The sequence below is a fragment of the Berghia stephanieae genome, chromosome 1, assembly GCF_034508935.2.
Source record: "Berghia stephanieae isolate SIO BIC M18660-M18661 chromosome 1, UCSD_Bste_1.3, whole genome shotgun sequence".
Lineage (NCBI taxonomy): Eukaryota > Metazoa > Mollusca > Gastropoda > Nudibranchia > Aeolidiidae > Berghia > Berghia stephanieae.
Genome location: NC_088360.1, coordinates 18,124,906 through 18,137,405, shown reverse-complemented (window position 1 = coordinate 18,137,405; position 12,500 = coordinate 18,124,906). Strand labels below are relative to the sequence as shown.

General features: G+C 35.0%; 1 protein-coding gene across 5 annotated transcripts in view; it reads left to right on the top strand.

The window, feature by feature from the left end:
• LOC144969388 (transmembrane protein 179-like) overlaps positions 1–12,500 on the top strand; it is a 45,372-nt gene that overhangs the window by 5,282 nt on the left and 27,590 nt on the right. The window contains exon 2 of one of the 5 annotated variants that reach the window (XM_078908503.1): positions 11,325–11,910. The exons of the other annotated variants lie outside the window; for them this stretch is intronic. The gene's annotated coding sequence lies outside the window, so the exon portion shown is untranslated. The remainder of the gene's footprint in view (positions 1–11,324; positions 11,911–12,500) is intronic. 5 annotated transcript variants of the gene reach the window in all.

Here is a 12,500-nt window from a genome sequence, read left to right as displayed (position 1 = left end):
TGTATTAACCAGACTATAAAAGTTCATGGTTACACAGAGTTTGTGTGTTGGTCCGTTATACTTCCGGATGGCAATGTTGTGAACTCCTTGGCCAAGAGCATTCTATCTATATAAAGCTCAATTTATTTATTTATTATTATAAAATACATATATATATATATATATATATATATATATATATATATATATATATATGTGTGTGTATGTATAATATATATTATATAATATAATAATTCATTTGCCTTCCTTTTTTCTGTAAATCCATGTTTTTCATTACCGTGTATCACTGTTCACAATACGCGAATTCATTTTAAATTATCTCCTTTAAGAAAAAAAAAAAAAAGATTCTAAATCATGAATCTCTTAAAAGATCACTGTTTGCTATTGCACTTTGCGGTTAGTGTGACCTCAAAGTAATATTATAGAGGGTATTTTATTGCTTGACCTTGTGCCCTGTAACAATAATGTTATGTGATCGAATGTTACGGCGTGATGCATATTGTTAGGCGTTCCATTCAGTATCGGGCTATAAACGACAGAGGGAAACATAAAAAAGGATCGATAGGCATCTGAGGTTTATTCCTTAATTCAATCTGGGGATTCCTGGCTATATTTAATTTATAGCCTCATTTCACCCGCTGTGACATTTAAAAGGGTAGTAACTGCAAAATTTCCAAAACTATCGTGATAGGGAGAAATTTAGAAGCAGGCACTAGTACCCATAGATAACACAGGACGTATGTGCTAGTACCTACCAGATGAAAATTTGAAAAGTAGTGAAAAAATCGTCCTGAAAATAAACTCTCCTTAACTTGATCCTGAACGCCTGACCTCTTGACTCTTTGTTAGGTCTTTTAAAAAAGTATGGGAGATATTTTTTCTCGGTGGCTTATTTCTCTTCTGCGTTTTATGGCATTGCGTCACAAATACCTTTCCAGATTTTCATGACATCATGAAATCCACGAGAGCTTTCGATAGCTGAGTGGTGAAATGTCTTGTCTTGTAGTGAGCCAAGCAATATTGAGCGTCGGAAATGACTGGGTCGGTGACAAGATAGCAAAACTTTGACCCAGTCGTTGAGGTAATGCACTTTACATTTATTATATCATTATTATCCTAGGTTTGGATTTAAGTAGTGGCGGATATTTGAGTCTTAAAAAAAGACATAAAATGACAATGAACAGTTGACATGTCAGGTATAAATAAATTTTTAAAAATCTGATTCAGTATTATAGCTTTAAGAGGAAAATACATTATGTAACATTTTAAATTATAATATTATTTTTTTTATCTTGTTTTATTATTTTTAACAATACTTAAGTTTCTACCTTTACATTGTTACAAAGCGCTACTGACTGTCCCCTGTCCAGTTTACAAGGCAGTGACATCCTTGCATATCTTTTGTTTCAAAAGGTTTTGCCTTTGCCTTCTTCGTAGTAGGTGGATGACCCTTCCCTCTGGGTATAGAATATATAATAGGAATATTAATGTGATCGTGGAGGTAGATAAACAAAGATAAAAGGAGTCAATATGTAGGCTGTAGTAGGTCTCATGATACTTTGTATACGAAAATTACTATAACACACTGTAAAAAAAAACCCCACATTTTCTTTTCTATTTTTGGCTATAGAACTTTCGTTTCATATGTGACCAATAACTTTATAACAGTGTTATGGCTTGGATGCAAAAAGAAAAAGGAATGAATTTAAAGGCAAAAAATATGAGACTTGTGTTAAGTTTTTATTTTTGATTAATGAGAATGAAAATATATAGAGAGACTTCTGGAAATAGTTTTTTTTTAACCCAAAGAGTGGTTAATACATGGCACAATCTACGACGATGTGCCGTTAATTCAAAATCTGTCAATAATTATTTTAAGAACAATCTTTATGAACCTTCAATAACCTTAAGTAGGCCTACTGTACGGGTGACTTATAAATGCCCACTTATCGCTGTTTAATACGTTTCGGACCTGGGTCAATAGAAATATAATGGAAAGTTTATTTGCCATTTCTCACTTGACTCCTCAAAATACCGGAGCAGCGTGGTTCAGAGGTATGGTCTTTGCTTCGTACCCGAAAGTTACCAAGTTCGACTACCCACCGCGCTCGGTGACCTTGAACAAGTCACCTCACCCTAGCTCGCTTTGAGGCGTTGAAATGCGACTGACGCATGGGTTATTCCAGTTTTCCCTTGGTATAGACCCTAAAGACACAAGACGAGGGTTATTTAAATCGATATTTGAAGGACGAGTTTTCTGGCCAAAACTTTCAATACATGTGCAAGGTCTTTCAACAGTTGATTCATCCTGACGTCTTGAGATGATGGGTCGTACATTAGGGAGACCTGCCGCCTACGGTTGCCAAAGATTCGTAGAATTATGAAATTTTTGGCCCCAATTTCAGAGCTCCATGACTTAAGTCATTAAAACTTGTTGAAAATGAAAGTTGATGCTTTATAATTGTATGGATTTTGAATTGTTATTTAATCCTTGTGAGGTAAATTGTTGATTTACTAAGTTACCTATAGCGTTTACAATTTTATTTCCTCTTTAAAATTAACGAGTTTTTAGATTTTCAAGTAGGAGGTCTGCATTATGTAGGTTAAATGTATTGAAACGAATCGTAGGGGTAAAGGTAACGGTCAATGAGTCTATGGAAAATCAACAAATTATTCATTTGAATTGAAGTGTTAGGAATGTATGATGGAGCCTGAGTTCATCTTGGAATTTGTATTGTATGATAGACGATCACTGATGCTTGCTTGCTTTTGGATAGGATGTTGATCTGTTTCAAACTATATTCTGCTAATATAAATACAAAAATTAATAGTAGTAGAGACTTTGGTGGACGAGGGGGTGGAGTATATTTCAAGAAGGAAGCCTCGGGTTTGAGATTTTTTGACAAGATGAGGGTCATTTTGATCGATCGATATTTGGAGGGCGAGTTTTCTGGCCAAATTGTTTTAATGTGTTTTTCTCTTCAGAGTACGACAGTAATACATTGCCTGATGGCATCCGTAAGGCGAATGTTTAAATAAACTTTATTTCTCGGGGAACGGACTCAATATCGTTTGTTCACAGTTAGGATACTCTACCAATGAAGCCACTGGGTCCAATGCTTTTTTGGTATCATCTATAGATTACCATCTTCAGAAATTCAGAAAAAAGAGGGTGGGGGTAGGGTTTCTCGTATGAATCTTATCCTTACCACCCATAGCAAAATTGGACGCTTTTAAGAACAAGTAGGCTATCCCAGATTTTACTGTTTTGAAAAAAAAATCAACATTAAAGATTTCGATCACGTAAAATGTCCAATTTCTCATATATTATTCAATAGTTTTTTTCAAAATGTTCTGTGTGGAATGAGAATTAATTGTCCCACTCGTTACGATACAGCCAGCTATTTTCCCACTCTTATTTCTTTTGTACATTACAATTTTTTTTTTAATTGTTAAAGCTATAATCTTTGACAACCTGTTGTCGAGCTCATTTTGATGGACAAGATTATAAATAGAACATACTTGTTACATTTCTGTTTAAGTTTTTTTTTAAAATATATTTTTCGTTTTGGGTGGGTGTGAAGTTTCGGGGAAAGTTCTGAAAGTAGCTGGTAAGAAGAGGGTAAATTTTTCTTTATGTTAAAGACCAGTTTGCCCTCTGTATCATAAACCAACAATTTAGTGTCAGTTTTAAAATTTTAAGTGTATAATTTTGCCTTGTATAGAACCCTGTAAGTGTTAGGTATGTAGACTATTCAAATTCCCAGTTATATACAGTGAGTGGCTTGTGAATAGTATTCCTAATATTTGCATGCAGAAAATAAAGGACACGAGTAAAATCGAACAGAGAAACACGTCATCGTTAGAGTATAAAACAGATGTATTGTAGTATGTAATGGTTTGCAAGGAGCTAACAACCATTTCTTTGCCTTGCCAATGTTTAATGTTACCCTTACTCCTTAATACTTGTTGAGGAAAAAGAAGAATTGCCATTATTTTAGTAATCTTATGAGGCGTTTTAAAACGAAATCGGAGCTGCCAATAGACTTTATTCATCTAATCCATTTATTATTTATTTATTGCGTTGCAAAATTTTCGAACTAGATAGTCATAGAATTGTGAAAATATCCAGAACCACATAATTTATGCTTAAATCTTTCCGAAGTTTTAATGAGTTATATCTTTCCCAATGTCTCGAGTATATAAGAAAATTTTAAGAAAATTACCACTTCTTTTCCACAAAAAAAAAAAAAAAAACTTCAAACTGATCATGTACCTTCGATAAGTTCATTGTATCAGTAGCATACGTTATCAAATATTATGTTTAAGGAAAGAAAAGTCTAAAATAGTGCTTTTAAAAAGCCACAATACCGAATGAATCTTTGTGTGTTTTAATCAATGTGTACATATCTACAATTCTGATTTTCCAACGTTATAGGCTTGTTTAACTTTAACATAGATAGTTATAGCTGTGATAGACGATGTTTTGCGTTGGTTTGGGAATATTTCCACTACAACCTTCAACCAGAGAACCCCTTCTGCTACAGTACTACAACAAAAGCACACGTTAGTTCTATTCATAAGAGCAATTTGTAAATAACTACAGCCAGGCACCGTTGTGAAATTACTGTCAAAATGAAAGGATGAACCCAAGAGTTTCTTAAATACTTAACACAACAAAATCGAGCATCTAAGGACAAATCAAATGAAAAATATGAATTAATTCAAAATAAAAGGGGGAAAGGGAAAACTGAAAATAGTCCATTAAATATCAATTTCTTGCAAAAAAAATTTCTAAGGGAAAGCTGAGTTTTCAGTTGGCAGGCAAGATCCTATTATTTATTGTGACAGGAAAAGAATGCCTGCAATGTGCAGTAACGCGTGTAAATAAACGGATTAAAATCAGAATAGGCACAGACAACAAGATTACCAGTACTTTAACCAGTCAACTGGAGTACATTGAAAAAACTCATATTACAAAATTTGGCCAGAAAAGATTTGAGAGTTTGTGCCAAGATGAGCGATCGAGATTTATTTGACGAAAGAGTTTTCTGACAAAGTTTTGAAATAATAATAATAATGATAATAATAATAATAATAATAATAATAATAATAATAATAATAATAATAATAATAATGATAATAATAATAATAATAATAATAATAATAATAATACACATTTATACATTCTCGTTTAAAACACAAGCTCTGGGCACTTTGCAATATAAACAATTAGAAGAAAAAAAAAGAAGTCATAGCCAAATCAAGGATTCATAGTGTCAATAAAAGCAAATACAGTAAAGATGTTTTTCTAGAGTACGACAGATAACTGGTTAATTAACTGTTCCTTCTATTTGTAATGATAGTTTTTTTTGGGTTTTTTTTTTCATCTACAGAGCGCGGCCATAAAATGGCATTTTATTTTCTAAAGCTTCAGGCTACATGTTCGCACAAACGATATAATTTTAAAAGAATGTTTATTTATTTATCCAGAATTTTTGGCGCGGTGGCCACCTTATCTTCTTAAAAATCTGCTGTTTCTACTTATAAATTATAAATGGCAGTAAACAAACAGGCTTTCCTTCGACAGATTAAACGTCACAATTAGAAGCGTCTACATCACTTGTCTTTAATAATTAAAATGACCTGGCGACTTGCGTGATGAAGTCTCAGACAACCCTTTTTTTCTTGTTTAGCACAGCAACGGTGTTCAAATTTGAATAACTTTAAATGCCTCATACTGGTTCTAATTAATAAGGCCTAACCCCCCCCCCTCCCACCCCCCCCCCCAAAAAAAATAAAAAATATCTGGTGTTGTTTGATCACATCTTAATCTCGTTGACAGTCACTCTATTGTTTGGTTATGAATTTGTATGAAAAGAGTGACATTTTGGAGTTGTACTTGATATTTGTTAGGGGGTCCTAATAGCTCAGTTGGTAGAGCATGATTTCCGGTGCAGTCGAGATGTTTTTCTGACCCCCCTGTCCACCCAGCAGTAAATGGTTATTGGGTCTGTTAGATCTGGAGGAAAGTACTTTGTGATAGACTAACGTCCTATCCAAAGGGTAGCAATCAATTGTTATTGTCCATTTCACGGTACAGAAACGGGGATAAACACCGGGTGTGTGGGCCTCATGGCTCTCAAGGTGTTTGTTGATCGGATTTTGAGTTGTTCAAGGACCCTGAAAATGTATGTTGAGGTATAAAATTAAAGTAAGAGAAATAATCTTAGGAACATCTTTATTTTTTTTTTAATTAAAAAAAAAATCTGACAAATTTCTATTTACGCCGATGGATACATTTATTTGAATGGCGATTTGAACTGCGAGGTGTTGAGAATAAGGTTAGCATCCCCCCCCCCCCCCACCATCCCTCCCCCCATGAAAATATACGGATAAAGAATTCCACGGATTACCTACCCTTGTTGAATAACCAAACAATGCTTTATTCGTTATTTCCACAGCAGACAATAATTAGGGACAAGATGTTGTATCAGTCCTGTCTACTTCCACAAAACATTCGTCGAACTACGAATTTGGAGCTCCATCTACAAAGCAAAATAAGCGTCTCAGATTCAATAAACCATGTCGATAAAATGAAAATGGCACTAAATCACACACGTTTTTGAATCGATGATGTGTAAATGTTGCTGCTCGAAGCTGGAAGAAATAAATAATAACGTGAAGTTGAATATAAGCTTCAATTTAATTACAAAAACAGACCGAATGAACGTTTCGGGTTTCCCCTTTATCAATAAAACAGGATGAATGAAACACCACAGATGAATGAGATGATGTGTTAGTGGCGTAGTTAAGATGAATAATTATTATGAATGATTATTCATTTTAACTACGCCACTAACACATCATCTCATTCATCTGTGATGTTTCATTCATCCTGTTTTGTTGATAAAGGGGAAACCCGAAACGTTCATTTGGTCTGTTTTTGTAATTAAATTGAAGCTTACATTCAACTTCACGTTATTATTTATTAAATCGATGATGGTAAATTAATCGCTTACAAAGGTACATTTTGTGACCAGTAGATATTATTTTCATCACGAAAACTAAGATTTTTAAACAATAATTGTAGATAGATCTAGTTCTGATTATATACATTTCATATCAAAACGTGATATAAAGAGTCAGACCCAAGGCCGTTGGCATCAACGTTTTAGTAGGGGGAACCAATAACCTCAATAGGTAGATCGAATCGATGGGACAGATAAATCCTGATTGAACTCCTCGTCTAATCCTTCATTTTCTGAGGACTCCATGAACATGTATTTTTTGGTACTTGGATGGATAAAGACCTATCTGGTTGCGTGGAAAGGAAGGGGGGGGGGGGGGGGGGGAGAGAGAAGTTTAAAGGTAAACAAAAAGTAGCCAAAACAAAAATAAGAAACTAAAAAAAAACACACCATAAAACATTAAAAAAAAAAACAAATAAGAAGACTCCTCAAAACAACAGCCCCCCCCCCCCACACCCCCACCCCAAATAAAAAATGCAAAAGAAAAAAAAACAAACAAACAAAGAAAAGAAAACAAAAGAAAAACAAACCCAAAAAGCATACCCCTCCCCACCTCAAATAATTCTGAAAAAAACCCCAGAAAAAAAAACAAACCGCCAAACAGAATAAAAATCCCACCGCAACCAAACAAGAAAAACAAAACAAAATAAAAGCAATTTATGGAATACGAGCTCACTAAGCTCGAAATTCCGAGAGTCTTGTTTTACGTTGTCATACCAGATACAGATTCATTGGTCGGATTGCTTTATTAGACAATTGAAGAGAATAATACAACATTAAAAAAAAAAAAAATATGCCCTTTCCGCCACGACATCATAAGATACCGTCACCTAGGCATTCCACGAAGGAGTATAGATAACTCATGAAACAAGATGTCTGATGTCAACAGGAATCACCCATGTTGTCCGAGTGAGCAAATTGAGGATTAATAATCTTGCTGAATGAAAAAAACGGTCGTTCCGGGTCAGAGTGCAATGCCTTAACCACTCGGCCATTTCGCCCCGATACAACATAAAGCGGCGGTAAAAAAAAAAGAAGAAAAAAAAAAGAACCATAGAGACAACAAACAACAACAACAGAAAGAAAAAACCCCAATGTATTTTAGAATATTTCAATCTTCCTCTCCAAATGTAGAGAAGCTACTGGAAAATGTGTCAATTTAGCTTGAATTTATGGTTAGCGTACTGGCTGCCTAATCTAGAGGATAAGTCTTGGTTTCGCAGTTCCTTTCAACCAACATCAAACGGGGAGCTGGTTCTCTTTAGATATGGCGAAAGTAAAGGTAACGTGAAAGGAACTGATCACTTTGTCACATAGCATCGTTGATTTCACGTATCATCATACGTGACAAGTTTCACGTAGACTACTATCATATCAGCAAAAAAGTATCGACACACACAATGCATAATAATGAAAGATGTTACATATACTATCGTATATCGAAGGTAAAAAGAGTAAATGTAGACCAAGAAAAACCCATTTGAATAGTTTGAACTCTGGGTGACAAAGCAAGAGAAGAGTAATATTAGTTTTCTGAGGTTAAATGATCAGAGTGATGAATGGCGTACCATGATCACCGATGTCTGGCACAGACTTGGTACTTGAAGAAGAAGACGTATATGTATACCAAAACCCTAGTTACTTTTTTTTTCAATACATAAAAATATATCTAACGTAATATCATATTTAATAAATCATTGAAATAACCAAAATATGTCACGATTGCGAGTAAAATCAATGACAAATCGTCTGATTCAATATTTGTTCAAATTGAGAAAAATTGATTTAAAGTGTATTTTTTGTTAATATAAACTTCAACCATTCTTTTATACATCGTTTATGCGTCAATTTTCCGATTTGAACCAATTCTTGTCAGATAAAGCCTTTTCAAGGAGAAGAAGAAGAAGAAGAAGAAGAAGAAGAAGAAGAAGAAGAAGAAGAAGAAGAAGAAGAAGAAGAAGAAGAAGAAGAAGAAGAAGAAGAAGAAGAAGAAGAAGAAGAAGAAGAAGAAGAAGAAGAAGAAAAGAAGAAGAAGAAGAAGAAGGAGAAGAAGAAGAAGAAGAAGAAGAAGAAGAAGAAGAAGAAGAAGAAGAAGAAGAAGAAGAAGAAGAAGAAGAAGAAGAAGAAGAAGAAGAAGAAGAAGAAAAAGAAGATTGTAACGTATGTTATAATATCTCAAAATTTTCCAATAGTGGATATAGAACCAGTTAATCCTCAGCCTACGAAATATTGTCGTTGACCCATTACAGTTAACAGGACAAAACCCGAAAATCTTTTCAGACAAGAAATTCACTTAAAATAACTTGAAAAATGTAACAAAAATTAAATAAATAAAGATTGTATATTTTTTGTTAATTGGTAACGGACAAAGTACTCCCCATATTATGCTACAGCACAACAAAAGAAAATTCTCCCCTACATTATGTATTAATTTTATCGTCTTTATAATTATTTCAAGGGTAAAAAAAGTTGAAAGGTTTGTGATATTTGCGTAAGGTTGATTTCAATGAAGCTTAACACTTCGTGATATTTAAGTTTTCCTCTGGATTTTTAAAATTGCTTCAAGTACAACCATTTGGTTGGGGGGGGGGGGGGGGGGGGGGTAAAATAGTGATGGAAAATACAGAGGTAAGTAGTTAAGATGTTCTTTTTTCTTTACGCTTGTAACAATGTATGTATGACCTATAAGCTTTGAATCTGGGTGGCTCAATGCAAATATTTGACAGGAACACTTGTTGTACATTTCGATATTGGGATTGAAGCTTGAAAAGAAACACCATAGTACACCAATCGTAAGAAAATAAACCAGCAGCATTCCGACTAAAATTCGAGGCAAAAGCGTGTAGATAAAAGAATGTGTTAACTCTTCCTCTACTTCCGTCTTCACATACACATACACAAACACACACACACACATACACACACACACAAACACACACACACACACTCATGCACGCACAATCCATCCCACTATCTTTCAATATGAATATGTTGTTGTTGTTGTTGGTCTTCTTCTTCTTCTTCTTCTTCTTCTTCTTCTTCTTCTTCTTCTTCTTCTTCTTCTTCTTCTTCTTCTTCTTTTTCTTCTTTTACTGATGGGTTTCGATTACAATTTTTCTCTCTTTTTGAAAAATAAAAATAAAATAAATGCAAACATTTATATATGTGACCCACCGTCTCAGAGCGGTGTAATGTCGGGATGATACTAATAATTGAATTTATAGCCACACATATTATGGAACTTTAGGTTAATTTCTCTTCATTCATCACGATGGAGAATAAATACTATTTCTGGTAGTGCAGAAAACTCCAAGTTCGTAGTTCTCATCATTCTATTCTTAAATTGACTTTTTTTCTGGATCAGATTAATCCCGACATATTACCGTTTTGAGACAATGTGCCATATATAGCATATTAATCATACTTTTTCATTTCACTAGCAGACCATTTAGAATAAGATTATCTTATTTTGGCGCCCTTTTCCTCTCTTACAAAATCTTCACTTCCTTACACAATCCATAGACGAGGCAGGCTGACTTTTTTTTGATGATTTTTGTCTTGTATGGTGTATTTGTTTTTCTGCCTTGTCTGACACTACTTCATACACACTGGGTTTTTTTATTTAATAATATTATATTCTATGCCTATTTTAAAATTATATTTTAGGTTTTGCGATGCCTTGAAAATGGCTTTTTTTATGCTATTGATGACAGCTGGTATTTTGTGCCTCTGTCAAGGTGGGGGGGGGGGGGGGGGTGGCGGGGGGGGGGGGGGGGGTATTGAAAGGTTCTTTTACATCAATATGCATATCCTTTATACTAGAATTTTGTTCAATTTTTCTGGTTGATCCAATGTAGTTTAATCTTTTCAATCTTTGATTTGATGCTTTTATCTTTATAAATTGTCCCAGAATTCTTTGGTTCTTTTTTTTTCTATTGTCGACAATGACCCAAGACCCCTTCGTGTATGATAATAATTTACTTTCTTACTTACTTCTCCTCTTCGTACCATGTGGGCACATAAAGCCTTGATCTGTTGTTTCAATACGCTTCAACAGTCGTAACGTCACTTCCTTCCCAATGACGCATGGTAACTTAGTAACACTGGCTCTAAACTATCGGAACAATGGCGGACGCCAGTATGAAATATTTCCCCGGCGAGCATAAAAGCGTATCCAGAGGAAAAATAAACATAAATTTGATTATGTTTTGACTTTTACACATTCTGATCACAAGGCATATGAAAAGTTCTAGCTAGCATGAAGAATAAAAAGTAATGATTTTCTTTGTTTAGAACCAAGATGGCCGCCGTTGCCGGGCGGCGTGACAACAGACTACTGAATCCAATTCTACCCTCCTGTTAATGACTGTGTTCTTCACCCGGCTCCCAAGTTGTCCAATCCAACCTGCAGCATTTCTTCCACTTCCAACAGTACGTCGTCGCCAGGTGGCCGAAATAAGTCCCGGCAACCTTTGTACGTAGAATCCCTGACTACGTCGAGATGGAAGTCGGTTTGGACGAATTCAATCCCTCGTGGGGGCGGGGACGTAACCTCTTCTAAGCTTGGTGAGAAGTTGCCAGGCTTTGATACCAGTAAGAGGAGACACTGGGTGGTTGCGAATCGGCTTCGGTCGAGGAGCTGCCTCACGGCCAGTGCGCTTCATCGGTGGGGTCTTTCTGACTGTTTCTGGCTGTGGGCAAGAACCTGAGACGGCAGAGCATTTAGCCGAACGGTGTGTTGTGACGATGCTACCCGGCGGGTTTGCGACGGTGCACGAATGCGGACCAGACTTTGCTGATTGGGTCGATCGTCATAACATATTAGTGTGAAAACCATAAGAGGCTGCTGCCAGGTGGTAGCTTAGGATCTGCAGCGTTGGTATGATTGGTAGTGACTAATTCCATTGTGGTTTGCTGTTTCTTAGTGTGTGTGTGTGTGTGTGTGTGTGTGTGTGTGTGTGTGTGTGTCATGTCCAATATTTGATGAATTAATGAGATCAGAATTATTTGATCAGGATTTGAATTATGATATGACTGAACTGAACAAATACTTGAGTCAAAGGATATTTAATTTGAGCCCGTTTTATGAATACACATAGCTTAAAGTTAAATTACCTGAAACCGATAAATCAATGTCTATCTATCTGTCCCTTTATCTATCTATCTATCTATCTATCTATCTATCTATCTATCTATCTATCTATCTATCTATCTATCTATCAATCTATCAATCTATCTATCTCTCTATCTATCTATCTATCTATCTATCTATCTATCTATCTATCTATCTATCTATCTATCTATCTATCAATCTATCTATCTATCTATCTGTCTATCTGTCTATCTGTCTATCTGTCTATCTATCTATCTATCTATCTATCTATCTATCTATCTATCTATATCTATCTACTAACTATCTATCTCTGTCTGTCTATCTATCTATCTATCTATCTATCTATCTATCGATAT